The 27,971-nt window shown below is 36.5% G+C and overlaps 1 long non-coding RNA gene across 1 annotated transcript; it reads left to right on the top strand.

Moving 5' to 3' along the window:
- On the top strand, positions 1 to 27,971 carry LOC113105732 (uncharacterized). Its single transcript, XR_003292392.1, has 3 exons — positions 1 to 341; positions 18,334 to 18,399; positions 26,435 to 27,971. It is a non-coding gene; the product is annotated as an uncharacterized LOC113105732 (long non-coding RNA).

Raw genomic sequence — 27,971 nt, 5'->3', positions numbered from 1 at the left:
TTGTGAGCGTGCAACATCCACTGTAGCGGTTAACAGATTGTTGTGCTATATTTGAATGCCAACCTTTTTTTAAATCAGTCATCTGCGGTATTTTGACAGTCACCCGGGACTCACAAGCAAGTAAGTTAGACAAGAATGATCAACTGCCTCCAGAAAAAAGTCCCTTTACACGAGACCTTAAATAAGCATGCAGTTTTGGGTGACTGCTCGACAAATGGACCATCCCTATTATAATTAGAGAACTCACTATGAGCTCAAAGGTCCCACCAGGAATAATTAATTTACTGAAGATAACTGAAGTTGAAAAAAATCGGAAGTGGAAGAATCCGGGAAGAGTAAAGGTAAGCAGTCGCTTTTACAGTATATTATTGTGAGGTGACTGACAGGATTAGCTCCTCCCTGGTAAAAAAAAAGGCACTGCCTCCACGTTTTTCTCTCTTTCTCGGTGACTCACTCGGTATTTGATGTGACTGTATGAAGACCGAATAAGAAATGTAACAGAATAAAAAAGGGACATGTATGTGAAAATCAAAGACATACCAGCAGCGTCTGCCATCTATTTTCTTTGAAGAGGCACCAGAGGCGTGCCAAAGGCAATATGAGACAAAATAACCAAATAAGGAAGAAAACGATTTTAGCTACTTAGTAGTTCATTGTGTAAGCCTAAAACATGCTTGTGGTAATTTTGTTAATATTGGTAAATAATGTAGTGCATCAGGGTTACATACATGTCTAGTGACTATTTTGTGGTTTTAATGTCATTTTGCAGACCAACCCATAAAAAAAAAAAAAAAAAAAACTAATTCACCAAATAAAAAATAAAATCAATTAAAACCTTTTTTTTTTCTTTTTTTAAAAACAGCCAAAAGTAAAATAAAAAAGCTAAATCCAATAAAAAATGACAAAACAGTGACATAACTTGAGTGTCATAACTAAACTGCTGACAACTCTTTCAATCTCTATTTAAATCTACAAGGTGAAAAGTTACAAGAGTATGAGTATAAACACTCTATAGATTGTTTTATGTATAAAGCAGCTGCAGAAGATGTGACTTGATTGGACTGACCATGTTTAGACAAAGACATTAGTTCCTGTTCCAGCATTGTACATAAGCAGTGTTTTAAGCTGAAAAAATATGCAACATGATTGGACTGACCATGTTTAGACAAAGAAATTAGTCCCTTTTCCAGCATTGTAGATAAGCAGTGTTTTAAGCTGAAAAAAAAATGCAACATTGATTGGACTGACCATGTTTAGACAAAGAAATTCGTTCCTGTTCCAGCATTGTAGATAAGCAGTGTTTTAAGCTGAAAAAATATGCAACATACTTATCAAATCATTCGTTTTTCTTTTCTGCAAATTGTTCTCAAGAATCTATTATTACGGGGTTTGACGAGACTGGCAGACACCAAAGTGATGTCACATAGTTCACATAGTTTGACTTTGTTTTTGTCTTTGTCATTTGACATTTGATGTTATGGATCTATAATTGTTTAGTAATGTCTGTACAGGGTCTAATAAAACAAAGATGGGCTTCATGATTTAGAAAGATTACTGTAATTATACTAAAACTAACCGTGGGTATGATTTTGAAAACACACAATTATGGCTTAGACAATTGATCATTATGCCAAATACATTTAGTCCGTTAATGAAGGGAGAAAAGAATGGAAACCCACCCCCAAATGAGGCAGATATATGCTACTCCAATAATTGGATGATTGTTGTGCATTATTTAGTAGGCTACATTATGCAAACTCACTCTCAGAGTGGCTCTCTTTTTCTCCATGCTTCCTTCTCTATTTCCATTTGCGAATTTGTTGACAAGGGTGATGAGGTCGTTCATTTACTTGGCAGTTTCAGTGGATCGCTGTCTTTCTGATACAAGTAAACATGACATGAAACTTAGACTGTGTGTATGTGTGTGTGTGTGTGTGTGTCTGTGTGTGTGCTGTCCTCAGAGGAGATGGCAGCGGTTTTGTTTTGAGCACTTAAGCAGGTTTACTTTGCTGGGTGGAGAATAATGCAAATATTAAATATTAAATATAATAAATATAAAATACTTATCTTCCAGAAGACTTGTTGTGTCGTACATGGAAGATCCAGAGCTGGTGAAAGCAGCTGGAGAGCCTAATGCTGTTGTCACTGTTTAGGAAGTAATTTCTCTATCTTTGCAAGCAACTTATAGTCTAGTGGATGTTTTACCAAGCCTAATTCTTTTTGACATGCCCTTGAAAATTTGAAATGCACTTTAAACATGTTAACAGTATTTATGGAGCTAGATTCAAAGCATCAATTTTTCTTTTGGAATACGCAAGAAGTCAGCAAGTCAGAACTCAAATGGAAAGCTATACGAGGCAAAGACTTCGGATGACACTCGACTCAAGGTCAGATCTCTCGGCCTTAATTTGTCAAAGTGGAGTCATCGCCCTCACACACACACACACACTTACTTACGCTCAGAGCAGGGCAGTCTTAATATAGCTTGATTAGCCCCGGTCTCTATTCCCCATTTTCAAAACGCTTTCATTAATGCATTTCTCAGGTGGCCTTGAATAAAAGCAAAGGGTTTCTAAAATCTTTCACTCTTGGGAATGGGAGAGTATGTAGGCAAAAGAAGGCTCTGGCAAAGTTTTACCACATGAATGAAGGTAGGTCACAGGGTGGTGTTCTGCATGTTTCTTTTGTTAAAGGTAACATAAATGGATATACAAAAGTACTTCATTCTTTTCCTCAATCTCAAATGCTCTAGCTTCAGGGTCCAGTTGTCATATACAGGTCCTTCTCAAAAAAGTAGCATATTGTGATAAAAGTTCATTATTTTCCGTAATGTAATGATAAAAATTAAACTTTCATATATTTAGATTCATTTCACACCAACTGAAATATTTCAGGTCTTTTATTGTTTTAATACTGATGATTTTAGCATTCAGCTCATGAAAACCCCAAATTCCAATCTCAATTTTTTTTTTCGTCCAACCAATAAAAAATAAAAGTGTTTTTAATACAAAAAAAAAAGTCAACCTTCAAATAATTATATTCAGTTATGCACTCAATACTTGGTCGGGAATCATTTTGGAGAAATGACTGCTTCAATGCGGCGTGGCAGGGAGGCAATCAGCCTTTGGCACTGCTGAGGTGTTATGGAGGCCCAGGATGCTTCGTTAGCGGCCTTAAGCTCATCCAGAGTGTTGGGTCTTGCGTCTCTCAACTTTCTCTTCACAATATCCCACAGATTCTCTATGGGGTTCAGGTCAGGAGAGTTGGCAGGCCAATTGAGCACAGTAATACCATGGTCAGTAAACCATTTACCAGTGGTTTTGGCACTGTGAGCAGGTGCCAGGTCGTGCTGAAAAACGAAATCTTCATCTCCATATAGCTTTTCAGCAGATGGAAGCATGAAGTGCTCCAAAATCTCCTGATAGGTAGCTGCATTGACCTGCCCTTGATAAAACACAGTGGACCAACACCAGCAGCTGACATGGCACCCCAGACCATCACTGACTGTGGGCACTTGACACTGGACTTCAGGCATTTTGGCATTTCCTTCTCCCCAGTCTTCCTCCAGACTCTGGCACCTTGATTTCCGAATGACATGAAAAATTTGCTTTCATCCAAATAAAGTACTTTGGACCACTGAGCAACAGTCCAGTGCTGCTTCTCTGTAGCACATTTCCTGCATACGCCTGTGAACGGTGGCTCTGGATGTTTCTACTCCAGACTCAGTCCACTGCTTCCGCAGGTCCCCCAAGGTATGGAATCGGCCCCTCTCCACAATCTTCCTCAGGGTCCGGTCACCTCTTCTCGTTGTGCAGCATTTTTTGCCACACTTTTTCCTTCCCACAGACTTCCCACTGAGGTGCCTTGATACAGCACTCTGGGAACAGCCTATTCGTCCAGAAATTTCTTTCTGTGTCTTACCCTCTCGCTTGAGGGTGTCAATGATGGCCTTCTGGACAGCAGTCAGGTCGGCAGTCTTACCCATGTTTGCGGTTTTGAGTAATGAACCAGGCTGGGAGTTTTTAAAAGCCATCAGGAATCTTTTTCAGGTGTTTAGAGTTAATTAGTTGATTCAGATGATTAGGTTAATAGCTCGTTTAGAGAACCTTTTCATGAGCTGTATGCCAAAATAATCAGTATTAAAACAATAAAAGCCCTGAAATATTTCAGTTGGTGTGCAATGAATCTAAAATATATGAAAGTTAAATTTGTATCATTACATTATGGAAAATAATGAACTTTTATCACAATATGCTTATTTTTTGAGAAGGACCTGTAGAGTTTTAGGATTAAAGGTATGATGACGGAGACACTGATGTACTAAGGAGAGTATAGGGTGATGCTTTAGCACCTTAATCTATACTGTGACAAAATATGAGTGTCAAAAGCAACTTCTCAGGTTCCTCATCTGTAGACTCTACCATTCTTTTAGATATTAAAGTAATAATTGGCTCCTCATACACACTATAATAGGATATTTCTATCAAGATTCTTTTAAGCCATGATTTTTGTATTTAACAAAAATATATATTTTAAAAGATTCCATTTGCCCCCCCCCCCCCAAGTAAAAAAAAAAATCAATTTTAGAGAAATATTTTCTGTATCAATTCAGTGAATGTATTGCTAAGCAGAACAATTAACCTTCAACTTCAAACTTCAGATAAATTAAGTCAGAGTGAAATTGCATATCCACGGATGCATGTCCTCACTTGATTTCTTCCTGTTAGTTCAAAGTCAATCAAAGGACTTCAATTGGAAATTCATCCACTCTCTTCTGTAGGACTTTTGGTATGTCCTTTTAAATTATTACTATTTCTCCTTTCCTCCTTCTTACATTGATTCAGTAAAAATCCCCAGTGGTAAAACTGTTTATGTATGATGTTCCTCTATTGTGTCGGATGTGCAGAATGTTATCAAGCAATATAAGAGGTCGGAGAGGTTGCAGTACATTTGTTACACCAAACAGATATTCAGATTATAGTATTCAGACAAAAATAAGCCTCATCAAAAAGTGTACTGTTGCCAGACAGAATTTCAGTCCCTTACTATGAGATGTGGAGAATCCAGACATTTTTACTGAGCTCTTTGTGACTGTAACGGATATTCTCCAAAATGGTGCTGTGGTGATGCAGAAGAGACAAATTGTTGAATGAAGTCGTTATTTTCACATACAAAAAGTATTCTCGTCGCTTTATGACGTTGCAGTTGAACCACTGATGGCAGATGGACTATTCTGACAATTGTTTTCATACTTTTCTGGACCTTGACAGTGTAACTCACTTGGCAGTCAATGGGACAGTCACAAGCCTCCCGGTTTTCATCCAGAATATCTTAAATTGTTTTCTGAAGACGGATGAAGCTTTTATGGGTTTGGAACAACATGGAGGTAAGTGATTAATGACAAAATTAAATTAAAAAACCTTTAAATACCTCAAATGTGAATTCATTCAATGATGTTTGTCAACTAATGTTAAGTATTAATTTAGTGTTTTTTTTTTAACTTTACACAAGTATAGACATGGTATACCTTTTCTTAATTGCATTTTCAATGGAAAAAATATAGATATTTTATGCTATATAATTAAATTTAGATGTTACAGTAAAAGTACAACGTATGTATTTGGCAGATCATCATGGGAGGAAAACTGGGGGTTTTACTTTTAAAACCTTGCTTGTAATATCTGTAGTCTTTGGTTGATCATAAAAATATTAATGTGACTTGTCCCTCATTTTGTAAAACAACAGAAAATGTTTATAATGGCTGCTTTTATATTGAAAGCCTGCATGTTACATATAGGCAGGGATGTGAAACTTACATTTTTGTTAAAGCACTTTCATAAATTTTGCCGTTTATTTCAGATGAAATTTAGTTATGTAACTCATTTGGATGGTACTTTAGGAATAGTAATGTCCCAACATGTCCTTGCCCGGAGTCTTCTTGGACAGACGAAGCAGTCAATCAGATTTATTTTTTAGAGTAATTGAAAGATTGAATGCTTCCCAATTGTCATAGTATCTAAATGTATTATGTAAGACTATAAAAAGATTAGAATCAGTATCACAAACTATTTATTATTATTATTATTATTATAATTTTCAAAAATGTATGCACTTTCCATCAACCTTAAATCATACTTTTACCACATAGTATGGTAGTTGTTTAACAATTTCACACAACAGTTAGTAATGACTTTAAATTGTGATTGAAAACGTTTGCTTTACTGTGTGCATGAGGATAAGTCTATTTCTAAATCTAAGAAAAGCATTTACTTTTAAATGCTTAATTTGGATACATTTGTAGTGACAAAAATTTAAGTTCAGAAGTTTTGGTTAGATAATTTGATAATTGATAATGCTAAGGGCGCCTCTCATCCATAGGGGCGCCAGAATGAGTGAACGAGTGATTTTTTTTTTGTACATATTTTTTTTATAATAGGCTGCTATTTAAAAACCATTAATTCGAAATACTACCAAATAAAGCAAAAAAAAAGTCCGGCTCTTAAATCTTCCCCCGCCCATCGAGTGTTTGAAGTGCGTCAGAAACAGAGCGCGCGCACGATCAGTTGTTGGTAATTTCATTTGTTGTGTAGCGTGCCCGACGCCGCATCCAATGTAGACAGCACTGCTTTTATTAACACAAAGCTCGTAGAAACGGGCCTGGCAGCTCGCGCCAGTTCTAGACACGGTGAAAGTTTCCTGATTGTGACGGAAGTTCGAATTTACATGACACATTATAAATGAGCATAGTCTGCGATAGATACAGTGCCAAAAAGAAGAGAAGATGATAAAGACAGAAGTAAAGAGATGTAGGTAAAGAACAATTTATTGCATAGGAGTAAGATACTATAATTTCATGGCAGTTATTTTTACCTTAAACTTAATGTTAGCAGTTGTTCTGAGTTCTGAGTCCCCAGACTGTGATTTTGTACAATCATGTCAGTTTTAAGACGCATTTTTTATTATCACTTTTTTATTAATGTTTTACTCTACAGTTGTGCAGTTTTGGGGGGATACAGTACAGGCCAAAAGTTTGGAAACATTACTATTTTTAATGTTTTTGAAAGAAGTTTCTTCTGCTCATCAAGCCTGCATTTATTTGATCAAAAATACAGAAAAAATGTAATATTGTGATATATTATTACAATTTAAAATAATTTGTTTTCAATTTATTATACTTTAAATTATCATTTATTTCTGTGATGCAAAGCTGAATTTTCAGCATCATTACTCCATTCTTCAGTGTCACATGTGACATCCAGTCTATCACATGATCCTTTAGAAATCATTCTAATATGATGATTTATTATGAGTGTTGGAAACAGTTCTGCCGTAATGTGTGTGTGTGTGTGTGTGTGTGTATATATATATATATATATATATATATATATTTTATATATATATATATATATATTTTATATATATATATATATATATATATATATATATATATATATATATATATATATATATATATGCTAAATCATGAACACAATGACAGGGTGAAATGGGCTGTGATGCATGGGGCGCCAGGTAAAATCTTGCCTAGGGCAGCAAATTGGTCGGGCCGGCCCTGACTGAATTAATTAATCCTTTCCTCACAATATGTTTTCTCAATCAGTTTTTGATTGTTTGAATAAAATACAGCATGAATGTTGAATCCATGCCTGCATGCATATGGCTCATTATCTCTGCAGGTCTCTTACATTTGAGTTTTCCTTTTGTTTCTGCTCTTCCTCTACAAAGAGCTTGAGGAAGCTTACTATAGCAATACAACTTTTGCTTAATCTCATCAGGTTTGCACACAACCGAAATGTTGTCCTCATGGCTATTGAAATTGACCTAGTCTTGCAAAAGGCATTCTTCAACTGTTTTGAAATATGCTACTGAAACAGAGATTTCAGTATAATTAAATTTGATTTTTTTAGGTTTCTGTTTTTCCCAATTTAAACCGATAGAAGCTCTACTTACATGGCTAGAAATATAATTGCCCAGGGGTGTTATGAATATATACTGAGTGAACCGACTTGCCTTAAAGGGTTTTGCTAATAGCAAATATCAGTTTGATTTTACTTCAGTTGTTAACATTTTGAGAACTTTAACTTTGAATTGGAGAAATGTGTGTGTATTGTGTCAATTAATTAGACGTAATTTGTATGAAATCATGAATAAGTCAAACCATTTACAATAATTAGAAAGTGTTCAGATGACGGTCTTAATTGCTTTTGGTACAATGCACTTACAGTTTGGAAAAATGTAAAATCAGTTAAGGGACAAAATTATTTTCTATTAACAGCATTCATTTTTACTCTACTAGGAATAAACTAATGAGCAAATGCGCTCAACGAGAAAATTAAACCATCTCGAATTACAATTTTAAATATTTTGCTCTTTCCACTGTTGATTAAAATAGAAAGTAAAGGTTACTTACTGACACACGAATGCTCTCTCAGTAGATCACATAAGCATAAGCCTATAGAAGTGTCAGAAAAAGAGCAGTTATAATTTAAAGGGAAATTCCTGTTATTAAAGTGGTGTATAACAAGGCCAGGGACACTCAGATCAAACTATAACTATAATAAAATGGGCAGCCTTTATACATTAACCTACTAGATTACACAAATGGCTACTAATAGCAATCTGGCAGTGTCAAACAGGCATCTGTGTGTAAACAGACAAACACGCTACATGAACCACCGTCACAGACAAACTGTAGTCAGAGGGAATTATCGAATGAATTTATCACTGGGACTCTAATCCAGAGCCACAATATTACAAGGAATTATTACCACTTTGTCTTCATCAGCACCAAAGTCGGCCATGAATGTCAAAGCCAGTTGCAAAGCAATTTCGGAAAGAGTGATAGTGCACATTCCCTCTGGATATTTGCCTTGACACGGTTAATAAGGACACTTTTTATTCACACTTCCCCACATATTAATAAGAATGACCTTGACCTCAATAAGAGCAAATCTCACTGATGCAGAAAACTTGCAGGTGGTGTGACTAGGAAAAGAACTCTCTTTTTCCATGTTTGCACGTCATCTTCATGTATAAACATCTCCCCATCCTGCAAGTCATCCGCTGACCAAACTTGGCCCCTGCGGGTGTTGCTTGTGCAGATGGGGTATGACCAACATGAAGATGCTCCTCAGAATAGCACAGATCAGTGACAAATATGAGATCAGAGAGTGGTGTGTTTTATGTGTAGCCCCTGAGCTTGTGGAGCAGCAACCAAAAGGGCAGACCTCAGATCTGTGTTAAAGAATCACTTTCAGCTACATTGCAGTGTCTGTCAATGTTGCTGACCTTCTATGACCCTTCCGACGCCTGGGGAGTATACAGTGACTGGCTATGGAAAGCATAGCCCTCTTGAATGTCAGCATTGACATCTTAACTTGGTTTTGATTGTCTAAGGAAACATGTTTCATGGTTGGAAGACACTGACCAGATGTAGCCATCATGGTTTTACATATTGTAGCCAAAGGAAAGATTGAGATTTAGACATTATTTTATTATACATACTCATATTCCATGTCATTTTTCATACTGAACATTATGATGTTGTGATGTCAGAATTCATCTGTAGCATTTGAATGGATTTCTTCTAGTTCGAAGTGTTTAATGTGTTTAATGTAAAGAGAAAACGGAGTTCAATAGGCCATTTATTGTTTTTCATCTTTACCATTTATTACTTATTATCTTTAGGCTTTATGTGTTTATGGTCTTGAAATTCCTGTTTGATTTATATTTTCTATATTATATTATTTTATACTTTATCATTTGTAGATTTAGTTTATTGTAGATTTTATTTGTATACAAAATGTTAAATAATATAAAGCATTGTGTGAAAAAAATAGCATAAGAAAAAAAATCTTTTTTAATTATTTAAACATTACTTTTCAGATAAATAAATTAGAACATTTCTAATGTTTAAATGTAATTTATATGATTTTAAATGTACTTGTTTTAGGCAAGTGAAGATATTGGCTGGGCAAATAGAAAATTTAACCCTTGACCCTACCAGGCAAGCTGGAAAAAAATCTTTACTGTTGAGCCCTGGAGAATGTGGCCAACTTCAAGGCTAACCTTAGGACTGTTTCCATACTTTTGAACTGGGATTAAATTCCTCTCCTTGTAAACTTAGTTCAGTCATAAAAAGCTATATTTCACTTCTTAAATAATTCATGACAGCCAGCTAGGTACTAGAAAGAAATTTAGACTGCCTTCTCCTTCAAAATATAATTTTAGCAGATGTTGACATTTGGTTAAAAATTAAGTTTAGCCAATATGTAGGCTATTAATTTTGGCTGTAGGGGACAGAATGGCTTTTTTCAGGTTTGAGGCAGGTCTTGAAAATGGAGTGTGAGCAGCCATATGCCCAGTGTCAAAATATCCATTACTGTTCTGTCTCCTTGGCACAGCAACGGTGATATATCGGACCCCTCATCCCATGGGTCATCAGACTGAGCCGTGACTGCACTAGTAGAAGCTAATGGAGTGTGTCTATCTATTTTTCATCTAGCTCTTGCTTCTGACTACATAGACTGTAATGTATATTGCTCTTGTCTTCCTTTACCCATAAGGCCTTTTGATTTTGGTTTTTAGAGAGTGCAGCCATGCCCAGTGATTCTTGTCTCATGTCAGGGTTAAATATTTTTGCATGGAAAAAGGCTGGAATCCATAAGCCATGTGCTTTAGAAGAAAAACGGCTGATCAAGGATCTTTTTTGGTGAGATACAGATTGAGCGCTGGTGGGTGGTTTTTACTAACCTTGACCATTTAAAGGCTAAACCAAAGAACTAATCTCGCATTACATTGAAACTGAAAGTGTGAAACTTTCCCAGCACTCAGCTGGAACAGGGCCAAATTTGGACTTGCATCAGTCGTCCAGTAATGAGATGTGTTGTAAACACTGGCCTTGGTCCGAAAATGGGATTTTCAGTGATTAATGTAATCTGACAGAAATTAATTTGGCTGAGAGCGATAGTTGAGCACTGCGTGTGTGTCGGCAAAATATTGCAGAAAGCCATTGAGCTGCCTCTGGTGACATATGATAGCAAGCATCGCTCATACAGATGCACATACACAAAGTCTTTGCACATTGAGACCAAAATTTTGTACGTTATATAATAAATATGACCTCACATTGCGTCAATCATGTTTACACACTACCTCTGAAACTTTCATCCATCATTAAAAAATAAATAAATAAAATTTAAACCGGTTTGATTTTCTGCATTTTCGCATTCATAGCATGCATTTTTATAGGAAAGAAATAAAATGTATTTAAATAAATGTTATTTAATCCACTGACCCCTGACATATGTAGCAATTGTAAGTTGCTTTGAATAAAAGCATCAGCTAAATATGTACATGATTCTTTAGAAATCACTCCAATATACTGATTTCCTGCTTAAGTGACATTTCTTAATATTATTAATGTTCAAAACAGTTGTGCTGCTTAATACTTTTGTGGAAACCGTGTTCATTTTTTGTCAGACTTCTTTGAAAAATAGAAAGTTAAAAAATACAGTATTTATCTGAAATATAACTTTTTGTAGTTTATAAGTCCTTGCTGAATAAAATTTTACTGACCTCAAAATTTTGAATGGTAATTTATGCATGCTAATATATATTTATATATTTTTTTAATCAAATAGGGGAAACAGTACCCAGCCCTAAAATACATAGCCATGCAAAAATACAAATACTCAAAGCTCTTTGTTTCTTCATGTCTTTGTGTTTTCTTCTCTCTTCCTTTTGTCCTCCCCAGCTGTCACGAAACACTGACACTAAGTGGTTTTAAAATATCATTAAAGCTGAAGTATCTCTTACTATGGGCTTAAGGGACTGCAAACACATGTAGGGGGCATCGTTGCGGGATGCCTTAATGTATCTGTCTGCTGTCATGCTTCTCCACAGGGCGGTCCCTAACCACAACAATGCCACAAATGTGCATGTCTATGTATTCTGTGTTTCCATTAAAAATTTTAGCAAACAGCACATCAGACGCTTTACCTATAGAAAATGTGCTTAATTGAAGGCAGAATAATCTGAAGCAGTGTCATTGCAGATGTTTAACACTGACCACCACACTAGCCTCAAGATTAGTTGTTTCGACTGTAGGGCAGGCCAGAAATTATTTATTAAAAATAATTGTAGACATTCTGTAGTATGTGCAGAACTACTCCTTGTAGTTCTATATTCTTTCTTTGTGAGTTTGATCATTTTATAATCAGCTTTGCCCTTGAGCCGCCCACATTCCCTCTACTACTAATAAACAATGTTCTGGTGATAGCATATGCACCTCTGCAAATCTGACTCATACATCTACCAACAGAATTCACTTGATTTTTTATGCAGTCATAAGCCAGTGCACTCAGATTTGAACATGTGTTCTGAATTCGCTCTGATGTGTTCATTTTGGGTCTAAATTGTAGTTGGTTTTATAGTTGCTATAAATGTTTGGTCACGTTTAAGGACTTGTTTAGACTTGGCATGTCTGGTTTGATCAAAATGAACTCATTACAGTTTGATACAGGTGTTGGAGGTGCTATCTCCTTGCAGCAGATCTCTGTGTGTGCAACGGAGGAATTCTTATTTCTGTACACATTTGATAAGCATTATATGGGTTATCAGTTGGTAAAAAATACCAGTGTGTACACACATTCAACAAGCACATTTAATGCTAAGCAAAACAGGACTAAATGTATCATTTTCTTTTTTTGTCCGGACCCAAACTACTGAGAACCAAACTGTGTAAACACACCCCAATCCACCCTCAAAAATGTTTGAGTTTCATTGCATTAGATGGAAAATATCATGTGGCATCTGCAAACAAATAATGCTGGAGCTTTCTTAGATCTCACATTACTTTGAGCCATTATTTTAATTATTTAAGACTAGGTGGTCTTTTTTTTTTAAATGGATGTATTAAGTCTGTTCCCATCAAGTTTACACAGAATAAACACTGGTGCTTCATCATGTTAACATGTTCTGCAAAGTTCAGAATCTGTCAAAAAATACTTTGTAGTTTGTATCCTAACAATCATGGGTGAATTTTGATACAGACGTGTCTTTAAAATGAATGCCTTGTTTTGATATATACAAAGACATTTTATGTGTTTTTAACTGGCTTTTTCCAAATATTTTAGTTTTATTAAACATGACAATAAAGATTTTTAGGCATGTTTCTTAAGATTTTATAACATTGTCAGAGTCTTTACACTGAGTGCAAATCGCTAGAAGCAACTGAGTGTTTTCGTTCAGAGCTGTGTGTTAGGGAAAAAGCCTTCCCATAGGATTTTCTCTGCATATCCCACTCAGTATAATGGTTTTTTAACCATCTGTAGGAAGTGTATGTGACTAAGACCACACTATCTCCACAGCAGGCTTTTTAAGAAACCCAAAGAAATGACCACCTCTTGGGAGGAAAGCACACACACACACACACACACACACACATACATACACACACATTTGGTTTGGACAGAAAGAGAGGCTTCAGTGCCCAAGACAGCTCATCAGATCTGAATGAATGAAGAGAATGAAATTAATTAAAAATGACCCCAGAACATTTCTATGGTAATATTAAACAATAAAACAATATAAAAATAACAATAAAAAAAAGTTGATATGCCAAGGCCCTCAAGGTTGGAGCAATATAGCTAAAACAACAGAAATGTCAGACTTCTATAAAGGCACTGGAAGTTAAAGGGGTAGTGATGGGAAGTTCGATTCTTTTTGGCGAACCGGTTCTTTCGGACGGTTCGATTCAATAAACCGGTTGAAAAAAAACGGTTCAACGGTTCTTTTACGCTCGACGTAATGACGTCATTGGCGATGACGTAATGGCATCACGTCTATCAAACATTCAAATATATAAAGTCAGTTATCATAACTTTAGTTAGTTAAAAACCTCATAATCATGAAAAGTTTACATTTGAATTTTGCAACAACACCCAAATACAGTAACAGCAATAATGTGCATATGAGGATTTAAGTCTTGAAGATATAAAGTAAATAAATTAGGTGTCATCAGCGCAGAAACCATGATCCACTTACTAAACATAATCCATTGCGATGTATTTGTTATTAAATGAACTTGCGTTTCGCCAGATTGCCCTTCATCCAAGCCCTCGAAATACCCGCGCTCATAACATTAGTACAGAATCAGAATCAATCACCAAAAGAATCACATCGGTTCAGACATGCTGTGAGTCAGTTGGCTTCACGCTGAATCGCGCATGCGCAGTACCATCAGTTCATCGGTTCTCAATTCGGACGCGTCCGACAGAAACGATTCTCGGTTGAGTGTACTGATGATCCGAAATCCGATGCAACCGATGCTCCAGCAATGGGCATGTTTGTTCATTATCTGGCTCGGCTTGGTGTTCATCTTCAGTTCGGTCTTCACAGCAGTTCAGTCAGTGTACTGTTTGAGTAAATGAATTACTCCGGGATATTGGTTTATTCTGACTCAGAGGGAGTGTCAGTCACGTTAAAAAACAGTTTAACAGTTTAAGTCATTTGTGGATTAATGCTTATTGGAGACGTGAACCGTTTCAAACGATTCAGTTCGATGTGGTGAACTGGTTCAACCAGTTCACTAAGAAGAACCGGTTAAATTGAACGAACGTTAAATTGCCCCTGGCCACTCCTTTGTCGATTCACCATTCCTCACTCAAGCCCTGGCCTTCCTCACTTCATTGATTTGATGCCTTTATTCATTCTTACAGAAGCCTAGAGCAAATTAAGGTTAGGGGAACACTCCAAAATAGGTTAATTTCAACTCCCCCAGAGTTAAACAGTTGAGTTTTACCATTTTCGAATCCATTGAGCCATTTTAGCTTAACTTAGTATAGATCATTGAATCTGATTAGACCCTTATCATCTCGCTCAAAAATGACCAAAGAGTTTCTATATTTTTCCTATTTAAAACTTGACTCTTCTGTAGTTACATTTGTGTACTAAGACCAACAACAACAACAAAAAACTTTGCTGCCGTACCATGGGTGCAGGAGGCTCAGTGATATTACGCAGCACCTGAAAATAACAGCATGCTTGTGTAGTTGCAGCAATAGCTGAGTTGCTGGACTATTTTCAGGCACTGCGTAATATAATTGCACCTGCTGCACCCATGGTACTCTTTGGTCATTTTTGAGTGAGATGCTAGGGTTTAATCATATTCAATGATCATGACTCTCTAGAGAGCGACCTTCTAATTACCAGAAATGAACTTTAGTCATAATGTCACAAAATCTAACTAAAGATAAATAATGTTCGACAAAAAGTCTTAATTTACTATACGAATAACCATATTAACCAACCATCTAGGCCTGGCTATATTTTCTGTCGCTTTTTAATGTGTGCCAGTCGATTCTGCCCCTAAAAATACTTGATTTAATGTTTTGGGATAAAGTGACCAAATCAGTATTTGGGCAGAGTGATTGCATTATTTGAGTGGTTTTTGGGTTTCCTTAATGCTTTTATTCACTGTGTGTAGGCTGTTGATTTTCATTTTCTGATTGTGGTGTGATTTGATTATTTAATAACCCAATTTGTGTATTATCTTCTGCACGTGCTCAACTGCGCTGTCACTCCCGCCTCTCATTTGCTGCAGGTGTGCTGCTGCATCTATAAAAGGGAATCTCACAGTTCTCAGCAGAGCGGGGTCAATGTGTGGGTTTGAAGTGATGTGTTTTGTTATATCTTCAATGCCAAAATTACACTAGACTCTTTGAAAGCATGCCAGTTGTTGGTTCTATGGGCATTTTAAGGAATGGTGTTGGAACTGCTATTCCCCCCATGCTGTCAATTTATCTTTTTATGTTGTTCAACTTTGATGCTTTTAAAGGGACGTTCTTCACATGTATAGTTCATTTATAGTATGTGGTGAAGTTTTAATTTAGCAAAAGCTAAGCAAGTACCTGTAAGCTTAACTGTCAGTTGCTCATCCACCCTGGATTTGCAGTGGAATATGAAATATTCAGCTTGAGGACCGTTGAACTGTATTTCCAGCTGCTGAGATGGCAATGGCATCATGTCTATATTTTACCTCCCTGTATAAACTATATTCAGTATAACTGAGTGAAGTGGCAACAATGGCACCTATCTGCCGCTCAGATACTCACCGTCATCCCATTCATGTTGGGAAATTGCTGTTGTGACATTTCTCCCCGGTACATTTTAAATGTAATTTCCTGAATTAAAAGCACTCCATCACAGCAACTCGAAGAAGCACTTTTCATTAATAATCTGAGAGAGGGAGGACTGAATATTTGCACCAGTGGGAGATGAGTAGGTGTTTGTTTGCATAAAAAGCTTTAGATTGCTATACCGAGAGTGATGACCTTTCCCTTGCCGCTATAATAACATGTGAACACCGTTCCCTCTCCCTCTCTTTCCCTCCTCTTTGTCTCTGTCTTTCAAATAATGGCAGCAGAAACTGTAATTTTGCTACTGGCAGTTAAGTACGACCATTGCATCATTGCATCCAGACGAGCGCCCAATTTTGTTATGACCTGCTCGTTTTAAAGTCGCAACATAAAAGAGAGATCAAACAACACAGGATATTGATGCAAATACTTTTTATTGTATTAAACTAATCAGTGATAATAATAAACATAATTCTAGGGTAATAACAGGAAATAAATCTAACAACAGAACTTTAACTACATGATATAAGAAATACAAAGGGTAACATAATCAACAATCTCTTACATGTTGAAACCCAGCGCCACTCCAGAGAAACAATCCCACAGAGTGCCCATCTTAAGCAACAGGTAACACACTTATATAATGGTACTAATTAGCAATTAACAGAAGACCAATCAGGAACTGCCACACTCCATCCAATAGGATCTGAAGAAGACTCAGTTTGTGTGAAGTTAAAAACTACTCGCACGTTAGAAATGTCAATGAATGAGAAACAATGGCATGTTAAAGCACTCATGGGGTCTCTCTATCTCTCTCTGCAGGGTTTAACTCCCACTCCATTATAATTCTACTTGACAAGTGTGATCACAAATTAATTAAGCACAGTTATTCATGTGATGATCCTGGAATCACATGATTTTTAAGAAAGTTCTGCATCACTATTATTATGTAATGTCAATAACCCTCACTTGAAATGCAAGCTTATTGGGACCCACTTTATATTAAGTGGCCTTAACTACTATGTACTTACATTTTAATTAATAATTTAGTACAATGTACTTATTGTGTACATACATGTTTTCATTGTACTTATATTAAAAAAAAAACTAATTAAATCTGTATTTAATTTCTGTAATTACATTTATAATTACACTGTTGACCCATACTTTAAACCTTAACCAACCCTTAAACTTACCCATACCTCCAACCCTCTCCCTAACCTTAACCCTATCGAAGCAAAAGTGTTTTACAATACAATATGAACACAATAAGTAGATTGTACTTATTTTTTTTTATGTAAGTACATAGTAATTAAGGCCACCTAACATAAAGTGGGACCGCTTATTGTACTTGAATCCATATTGTTATTGTTGAGTTTATAGAACTATTTGTATTTTGTTCAACAAAAGGACATACATTCTTCAAACAAGCAATGAAAGAACAGACCAACTTTGAAGGGATTGTTCACCGACGTTTTGTCGTAATTTACAAACCCTCAAGTAGTCTAAACCTGTAATTGTTTTCTTCTGCTGAACACAAAATAAGATATTCTGAAGAATATATTTAACCAAAAAACTATGTAAGGAAATGGCTACCACAATACAATTGATACAGGTCTAGAACAACATAAGGGTGAGTAAATTACGACAGAAAACTAATTTTTGCATGAACTTTCCCTTTAATTGGTGATAAAACATTTATATTTCCCCTAAATGTTGATGAATTTTCACTTGTATAGTAATGCATTAAACTTTTAGATTCTAAAGTGTGTGAGTAGGCTTTTTTCTAGTCTTTACATTGTAAAGCAGCACAAAGACTCCCTGATACTGAAGGATCATGTGCCTTTGACTGGAGAATGGCTGTTAAAAATTCATCTTTGCCATCACAAGAATATATTACATACTAAACAGTTACTTAAAAAAAATTATATCTCATAATAATACGGTTTATACTGTATTTTTGATCAAATATGAGCAGATTTGGCAAGGGACTTATGTTGAATTGATAATGTGGTACAAGTAACTTCAGTTACTTAGCATTGTGTTGATAGTAGCTAACTTCTTTTGCACAAGAATACCCTGACTAGAGTTTGTTTACTTTTACTTTGAAATAAGTATCTTGAAACTTGGAAAGCTGCAGTCTCTAACTCTGATGGCCATGACCTTGTTCTTGCAGAGGTTGTTGCAGAGTGGTATGTGGCGTCGCTCCAAAGAGGGGAACAGAGAAGACGGCAGATGCTAGGTAATGTGTAATTTACATGTGTGGGTGCATGTTCGTGAAGGAGATGCACACTGACAGTTCAATGATGCTGCTGAGTCACCTGTCTCTTGCACTCATTCACTTTGAAGGGTAAATCTGCTCAACAGCCTAACATCTCTCTCTTTTGATTCTTTGAACTGACTGGAGATCATATTTTCCCGAGCCCCCAGCATCTATTTCATCCTGCTTGCCTGTGAGCAGAAGTATATTTCAGGCTTCTCAGCAGGAGAAGACCAAATGGGATGAGCTTTTCCTAGACATCCCGTCACGTTGAGTTACCTTAAAAAAAAAAAAAAAAAACCCTTTGAGGAAATTTTGTGTGCTCAAGCAATTTATTGCATATTTTAAAATGTGATAAAGCCAGTATTCTTTCTGTATTGAATTATTTTATTTTTTGTGGTATTTTTGTAAAATGACATTTAATAGTTTTTTTAATGCATCTGAAAAGTGTGATGACAAAGGTTTTCCAGTAAAGCAACGATTTCAAGCAGTGTTCTTGTAATTGGATAACTGCTCATTTTAGTGCATCTATTGCCGTGTTTACCGGTCTTGGCATCAAACTGTGGTGCCTTTTAGCTTATTATAGCTGGAGTGCAGCGTTATCTCTCCCAGAGTTTTCCTAAACAACTTTTTCAATTATATTTAGCTTTATGACCTTGCCTCAACCAAATAATTCAGCCATTAATCTGTCTATATAAAATATTGATGCTGGACCCCCGTTTAGAATTTGATTTTGTGCAGTGAACAGCTCATACGGAAGCAGTCTCGTCTCTGTTTTTCCCGGAATACATTTTTAACCACTTCTCTTGTTTTTTTTCTTTCAGAGAATATCTGTAACCAGTCTACACCATCAGTTGAGTGAATTCAACATGTTTTTGTAGTCTGCAAAAAAAAGGGAATGAGGCAATGGCAAGCATCTAACTTTGCTGAAATGCATCTTAAATCATATTAAATCTGTTTTAGATGTTCTTAAGCAGGCCTAGCTGGTGATCTGTTAGTTTGGCTAGCCAGATTAAGTGCTTAAAGGTCTCTAAGACCATCTGATTAACCTTTTGTTTTGTTCTGCAGGGCAGCTTACAGCATGGTCACTAGTATAAGCAATGAACCTCTTAAATCCCTATTAGTTCTGTTATAGAAAGGCTTTCTGTTTCCTCTTGACTTGTTATCATTGAGCAGGATATTCCCTCTTAATGCTGTGGAAACATAGAACTGGTGGCTGCCTGTAGCCAGGCCAAGCTAATCAGACAGATCGATGACCTGTTAGCGAAACTCAGCATAGCCTCAGAAGTTTCTTTGCGGTTGTTAGTGCAGGGTGCTAATAATGAAGGCATTGCGTTTTGCTAGAGGGACTGTTTTAAATGAATACTATCAGCTTAGTGGCTAAACCTCTGTTATTTGTGTTCATAAATGGACAGAGCAGGGACTCGCTCCAAGAAAATAAGCAAAATGTCAAAACCAATCTGCTCCTCTGCTTAACAAATTAGTGCATGTTTCAGTGGGTAATGAGATTCAGTGGGAAAATGAGAAGTGTGCCACCAGACCGAATGCTAGGTGTGCCATTTAATGTTGAAAGATGCTGCCAGTAGTTTCTTTACAAACTACAGAAAGACAAGAGAAAGGTGAAAGAGTGAAAAAAAAGGATTCACTTTCAGTAATGGAATTTCCTCCCTTCCATTGTGATTAGCCGTCATATCCCAAGATATTCTTCCCTATTGCCACAACAACATAATTCAGAATGTCTTTATAACCACTTTTATCCACATGGGGCAGAAGACTCAGCTACAGCTGGTTTTAATTATGTTCATTAACAAACCAAGTACAACCCATAAAGTGATAATGAGAATGAGGAATTCTGTGTGTGTGTCTTCAAGGGAAAACTAATGTATGAAAGTGTTGCTAAACAAACAGTTGTTCAGAACGGAATCCTATTGTGCTGTTCACAGCACTTCTACATTATACACTATTAGCCACAATGGAATGAAAATTCACCCTATCTATTTTGTATAAACCTTATCAGTAATTTCTTAAGTGTTTTTTTAAATCTAATGTTTAATCAAAATGTCATAACTCAATCTCAAATCCAGTCATTATCTATTCCAAGTAGAGAGATAATGACTTCTCTCTGGTGATGTAAGACTTCATATGCATTATACACTATTACAAACAGTGAAATGCTACATAGTTGTCACATGACTTACTATGTTAAATGTTTTATCCAGCAAGTTGAATTCAGCTGCATAAAATACAACTGTTTAGTATTTTTAATTTCAATTTGTTTTGAAATGTCTTTACTTTTGACAGTCTGATAAAGTAATGTTACGAATTAGCCACCATTAGATAAGTCACAATGGAAATGGAAGGTCAAGTTGCCACATTTAATTGTGGGATGCTTCAGTTGTGTACAGCACATCGATGTAAATGTAGTAGTACATCTGGGTGTACCGAAATGTTGCATACTGCAAAAATGAAGCAAGTGGTAGCCAAAGTCACTTATTAATTGAATGTCCTCCTGACTACATTCAATTTCACTTTTTTCAATTTACAATATACTGTTTTCAGTCTGTGTGTTCAGTGTTGGTAGTTTATGTTTTATATTGCATCACAAAATAGAAAAAGCAATCATTTCCTCCATTCTTTTACTATAGTCTCAAGTGACATAGAAGTTTCCGTTCGTAGTCCTTTTATTTGTTTGTCAGGGAACTTGACAGGATCCCGGCACATAAATCCTCCTTTCATAATACTAGCTTGAAACCAAGTTTTGAGTGATGTGTTCTATCATACTAGTGGTGCTGGTATCAGCAGCCCACTCCTGATTAATTGTTCACAGGACCCAGGTGGAAAAGAGGAAAGGAACAATTGTGTTCTTAATCTCCCTCTTACTCTCTGCCTCCCTCTTTCTCTTTCCCAGGTCTGACAACATGGCTGACGGAGGTGCTCGTCACATGAATATTAATGCCACCATGTTTCAACAAGATGCTCGCTAATCTTTTCTCTTCCCCCACTTCTCTCTCTCTCTCTCTCTCTCTCTCTCTCTGAAGTAAAGTCCTATTGCAGAGCTGTCATCTGCAGAGCAGGAGCTGCACTACAGGAGTTTGCCAGGACATTTCATTTTTTACATCATTTCGATTAGTCTTTGGTGTTTTGAAATGTGAGTGTCATTTTTTTTTTCTTATTTGCTATCAACCCACTCTTTAGTAGTCTTTTTAACTTTGATACTTTCTAGTCATTTTAGTTGGCCTTATGTAACCAAGATTTCCGAAGCCATCTCCCCCCAAAGCCCAAAGTGTTAATGATTCCATGAGACCTCAGAGTTAAACAAGGTAAACTAGAAAATATATAAAGTAAAATGGTTTAACTGACTGATGAGGTTATGACAGCGCTAATACTGCGAGTGTATACAAAAATGTATTTTCTACACAGAAGCCCAGGATTGCATCACATGACTGTTACTTTTGTTGAATGGTGCATGTCAACACATTGGTGACATGAAAGAAGCCAAACTCTTTTATAGACGTACAGTGACATGAAAGAGTGTTAAAAGCAGATTATAAAGATGTTTTCTGTAGATAAAGTTGAAACAGCTGTTGGAGAACTTATTCTAGAGCAAACCGTCGATGGGTGTTCAGACAGGTGGCCTGAGCAAAAGAGCTCTGCAGTCGTAAACATCAGATTCTCATCGTAGATTTTACAGCATTGGAATTTGGAATTACATTTTAGACTTCAGGAATGGTGCACCATTTTTTTGTGAATTGACGTAGATCTATACTGAGCAGCACATTTTTTGGGTAATTTGCTCACAACAGGATATAAAAAGAATGTAAGAGTTTGCACCTGCACTGCCAAATGAGAATGTACCTCTTTAACCAAAGCTATTTTATATTAAGCTGTTTTAGAATATAAATAATCTGCACACAGCTCTGACGTGGTTTTTAAATTGTTAAATTGGTAAGTACAGTTCTGTTTTATAGAGATCAGATAGTTAAGAGTTCTTCAAAGAGTTTTTATTTTTTATTTTTTTAAGTCTGTTAGTTCTGTCACTGGTTAGTTTTCTTAAGCTTGTTTTAACCATACTTTTGTCAATGGCTAGTTCTGACAGGTCATTTTCAAAAAGTACAAGCAAAATGTCCCATAGACAGTCTAACTTGACAATCCTTAGCATTGAAACTTATAGTGACGATTCACACTAAAATGAACATTCTGTCAATAATTACTCACAGATTCCTGAGCTTAAGTGCAGCCTCTTTTCTTCCATGGTTTAAATCTGTGCCTGAGCTTAACATGTCTGTAGCACTAACATATGTGCCATATGGTCAGAGAGGAAGAAATGCAATTACACCATATACATGACAGAACAGTGTGATTTAAATCCACAGTGTTCCACATAATGATGATCATAATCACAGTATGAGCTCCAAGTTAGAGTTACTGCCTTAATAAGGGTACATGTAAATGTAATAGGTAGCATCAAAGCAAATGATTTTAATACAAATCAACTGGATTGCATTGAAGCTGGTTTGCATTTAAAATCAACTGGATTTTGGACTACACCAGTACTCCTGATCTTAATCACAGATAAGCTATTATGTAATATTATCTAATTAATTTATATATTCTACTTGTTATTCTGATGGCAGTCAATCAAATAGCAGCACATACTGTAAGACTCAGATTTAACCTTTATGACCAAAATTTAAGTCTTCCGTATAATAAATATGTCACATTTTCAGTATATCTAGTAGCACTCTGGGGTCGACAGGGACATGGTCATTGAAATTCTAGTACAAGATCATGGCACAATTGGGTCATTGCTTTTTATTGCCACCTTTCAACCTCTGGGGCAGATTTTTTGTGGAAATAGCTGGTGGATTGGTTAGGGTGAAGATGGTCTGGGCCTCTTCCTTTACTCTCCATGTGACTGTGCATTTTGATAGCGGCACCAAGGATGCGTCTAAAAAATTATGAGACTGTGCTATGAGTCTTTTATGTAAAAGGGGGTGACTAAGCATGAGCAAGGAATTGTTTCGTTTCCTTGCCTTTTTGTACTTTCTCTTTGTTTTTTCCCTATCCCATTCTTTTCATCCTTTCAAGCATTTTCCACTTAATTCTTAGTCGACTCACGGGGTTGTTTAGAGTTGAATGAGACAAACAACTGGTTCTCTAGTATTGAGTGGGACACACAAAAACAAACAGTAATCAGGCAAATGAACAAACAATGCGTCCTCCTACATGATTCTCTACAGCTCTGAACAATCTGGCACAATAAAGTATAAATACGCAAATGCATTATGCACACAATTGGCCGTGACCACCAACTTCTGTTCAGCTCATGCCTCTTAGTATTGTTACCCAAAAAAGAGTGTGTGCAATGCAATGGGCATTTACCCCATTATGATGTGACCTGCTGTTCCTCTTTAATTTCTAAAAACAAAGGTAGGCAAGGCAGATTCAAAAATCACGATAAGCATGAGCAGATACATTTGGCCTGAAGCTTGCTGTGACTCATGAGAGCAGATTAATTGAGATGATTTTAGCAGCTTTCTTTGCCCTGTTGTATTTATTCTTAGCTGGCTTAACTCCCTGGTAACACCAGCACTATTTTTTGGCATCGGAGCAGGTCCAGATTAATGTCTCCAGTAAATGTCATGGTGTGAAACATAACTCTCATTCAACCTTTAAATGTGAAGTTATCCTTTTTTTTTTTTTTTTACTTCTCTGTTTCATCAATTTGGCTGGTTTATTTGCTTGGGGGCAAACCATTCATAACAACATGTTCCGACTCCTAACTCCTCACATATGGATGCTTAGGATCCATCATTAATTTGTAATGTACCGAGTATGCCTTTAGCATAATTTTTCAACATTCAGGATACTCTTTTGCTTTTGATTGCTTTTGTAATTTGCAATAGTAGAAATAATTTGTTTATATATTTTTATGCTTTCAAATATTATTTAGCACCAAACCCTACTCCTACTATCTCAACAATATTTCAGACAGGACCACTTTGGCGTTACTTGAGTTTATTGAACACTATTTATCTTTGGCGGTATGTTTCTTATGGGGGTTCTTGCTCCCAAATTAATTGAACATACAAACATTAACCCCCTGGAACCATCAGCTTGGAAATCTATGGCAATTAAGACACTTAATAAATGTTTTTAAAAGCAAACAGTGGTAATTGTGTAGATGTGGCAGTGGGACATCTATCCTGTAGCTTGGTTATGAGGATGAGTGTCTCTCAGCAGTGACATCCATGCCAACGGGGACTTAGTGATCTGAAACAAAGAGATGACAACCAGAAGGTGAATGGTAATATGCTCATGCTTATAATGGGGAGGGAGGGAGGGTTGCGAGCCATTTGAGCATACTTACCGAGCAGTAGTGCCATGTATATATTTCCCGTGTCTAATTGGAGAATGGTAGTGATTGGAGCTATTTGACAACTGAACTCATCAGCTGGTTGCAGCCTATGCCTCTGTGGCCTGACTGAACTAACACTGCGCTCGATAAAACACATAAAAGGCAAATAAATGTACAGTAACAGGTGCAAAAACTGACAGACAGTATAAAACTTGTGTTGTATTTCAAGTTTACTAAAGCCATACGATATCTTTACTTGAGGAGCAGAGTGAAACTTAAGGTTTTAATAATTGAAAATGATCTAAAATCTCTTAAAAAAAAATTCACAATCAAACACTTCTTCAGTCAAATGTATTTGTGATTTGAGAGTTACGGCTGGATACTGCGATCGCTTTTGGTTGTGTTCCTCACAGAAATCTATCTTGGAAAGGCTTGGAAGACTCTTAATGTTTGCATCTCACTCTTCTCTCCAAAACTGCCAATAGTAGTCTGATATTATTAAAATCAGGTGAATTATCTTGCCAAGGCAAATGTTGAAGTTTATCTCGATGCTCCAACTGTCTGGGTTTTATGATCATGACTTCATATTTCTTTCATTGGTGCACTGTGATTAAAGTTTTAGCAATTGCAGCTCTTTTATGGATGTTGTTCTCTGTAAAAATAGTTTCTTCGAGGTGAATATTGAAGTTTGTTGTAATTCTGCTGCAGTGGTGCTGTGTTGCTTTGCACACAATACTTCCTATTGATCGATGGTCCATATCATTCACTTTCGTTTTTTGCCTAGCATTCTTCCTCGGTGATGAAGTCTTGCCATGCTTTGTAAACACAGTTATAATTGTAAAGACTGTTGTTCTGAACACAACATATATTGCACTGATATATAGTCTAGAGAATATAGTCAGTTAAATAAAGGTCATCGCAATGTTTGTTTTTCGCTCTATAAATTAACCCCTATAATAATGGGTGTTCACATTATTTTGTCCAACCCCTGTAAATGTCATAATGGCGGTTTTCTCATTGAAAGTACCCTGCATGCTGAAAATGGTAAAGAGGAACCCAGTTCTTTAAAATGTGATGCCAGTGTGAGAATGGGTTTTTCATACACATTAGAGGAAACGCACCATAAGCAAAACACTCGGCGACTTTGATGTGTCTTCATTGCCAATGCTCTGCATTGATTTTTCCTGCTTAATACACTTCTATCAATCTGTCTCACTCAGTCTCTGTTTGTCATCCTTGTTAAAATTAATATCTTACAGACGTGCTTGTTTACCATGCCCTTGTCCCATGCATGTTATTAATTTAGTTTCTATTTTCCGCCTTGTTTACAACCAACCCGCCCCTCATAACAAAGCCAGTGTCTCGTTCTCTTTCACCTTCTTTTCGCCCGTGGACACAATTGTGCAGATGACAACCATTTTCTCTACCTTAATTAGACAACTGATGCCTCCTGCAGACACCCCCTCTGTTCCACTGTCACAACCATTGCAGCCTACATATATCACCTCATACACCTCCCTCCCAGCAAGCTGCAAAAATATGAAACTGATTAAAAAGAATTTGGGAGCAGTCGGGAGCGAGGTGCAAATCATACCTTATTTTGTTAAAGTGCGTTTGTAATGGTGTAATGCTAATTCGCCTGTTGTTTTTCTCCATCAGGAGCTCCACTGAGCTAATGTACTCAACTCGCTCACTGAGGAGTCTGCAATGAGGTAGTCAAGACATGGTTGTCACTTCAAGCTGCTTCGATCCGCTGTCAACGGGTCAGAAATCTAAAGCTGCTGATTTCATACCCTGGGAAAAGCTCTGCACAGCAAGACGAGAGGAATAAAACTATCAGGGAGTTATCAGAAGCATCTTAATTAAAGTCTTTCAGTGGCAGAAAGTGATAACAGCCGGGTTAACACGATCTTGAAATGCATAGGCACAGATTAATCAGACTTACCAGTTGTGTATGTCTGATGCGTCATTTTAACAATGATCCCTAGAAGTCATTAAAAGTAAATCTCGCCATCTGAGTCTGGCAGAAAACTTTCATATTTCTGTACTTTGGCTCTGAACATGCGTCTCACAATTATCGCATCTTCAAAAATCCACATTTGACCAGTATATGGTATCACAGCTGGTTTATTTGCGAACGTACATTTGACGTTCAGAGTCGAGCAGCTGCACAATTATCCCTGTTTTAATCATCTGCACCCGAAATATATTATCTCCTCTGTGCAAAGAAGCATTGACTAAAACATTAGTCATTACACTGAAACTGAAGCATGTCCAGAATCATAATGTTCAGTGTCTTATAAAACATCTGCCAATTATGTCATCAAAAGCCATTAGCAATATGCACCTCTTTCATTTTAGTCTATGAGGCTTTGTACTTCCTTTGTGGCTCGTGAGATTAATAGGCTTTTCTAATATGCCTTGTGCTATTGATTACATCAAAATTGGCCATTCGGGATTTGATAGAAATGCCTTCAGAGGATTGAGCTTTTTGTAGTTGACAGGAACTTGACAGACTTGGAGGACAAAGTCAGTGTGGTGTCCTGTGTAGTCACCCTCAATCACATCTTCAGATCAGGTTATTATTTATGACGTAGGAACATATGGCAATCACAAACCATGAGTGCTGAGCCGATAAGTGCTTTGAAACCGATCCAAGATTAGTCTGTTATTCCAGCCTCCAGGAAGAGCCTGTTAACCACAAATGCTGCTTTACCTTCGCCTCGATTTACTTCGCAGCAGTTTACTGTGTAGCATGGGTAAATATTTGATCTGATGGCTCTGATAACCTTGGCAGCATGAAAAAGCTTTTTTCCTCTCGCCAACTAAATGATAAGACTGTTAAAATAAATATGCACCCTGTAGGCATTTAAAAAAAAAAATGAGAAAAGGTCAGATTTCCTCAGGAGGGTGAGGAATGCCAACCAATGTTCTGATCAAAGGTATCGACCAATGAAATAACCAAATGTCTATTAAAGTTTACTTTTAAAATGTATTTCACTACAGATGACAAAATACAAGCTTTAAAAGGTAATCAGTAATGTATTTCATTAGATTAATCAGGTATAGTTAACTTAATCTAAATACTTTAGAATACTTTGGAATACTTAAGCTATGAAACACACAAAAGAACATATTAACTGGATGTCTGGTTTTTTTATGCTTTCCAACTCTAAATAAAAGTGATAAGATTTGT

The sequence above is a fragment of the Carassius auratus genome, chromosome 7 (genome assembly GCF_003368295.1).
Source record: "Carassius auratus strain Wakin chromosome 7, ASM336829v1, whole genome shotgun sequence".
NCBI lineage: Eukaryota > Metazoa > Chordata > Actinopteri > Cypriniformes > Cyprinidae > Carassius > Carassius auratus.
The sequence above is the reverse complement of the archived record's forward strand: the minus strand, read 5'-3'. Positions and strand labels throughout refer to the sequence as shown.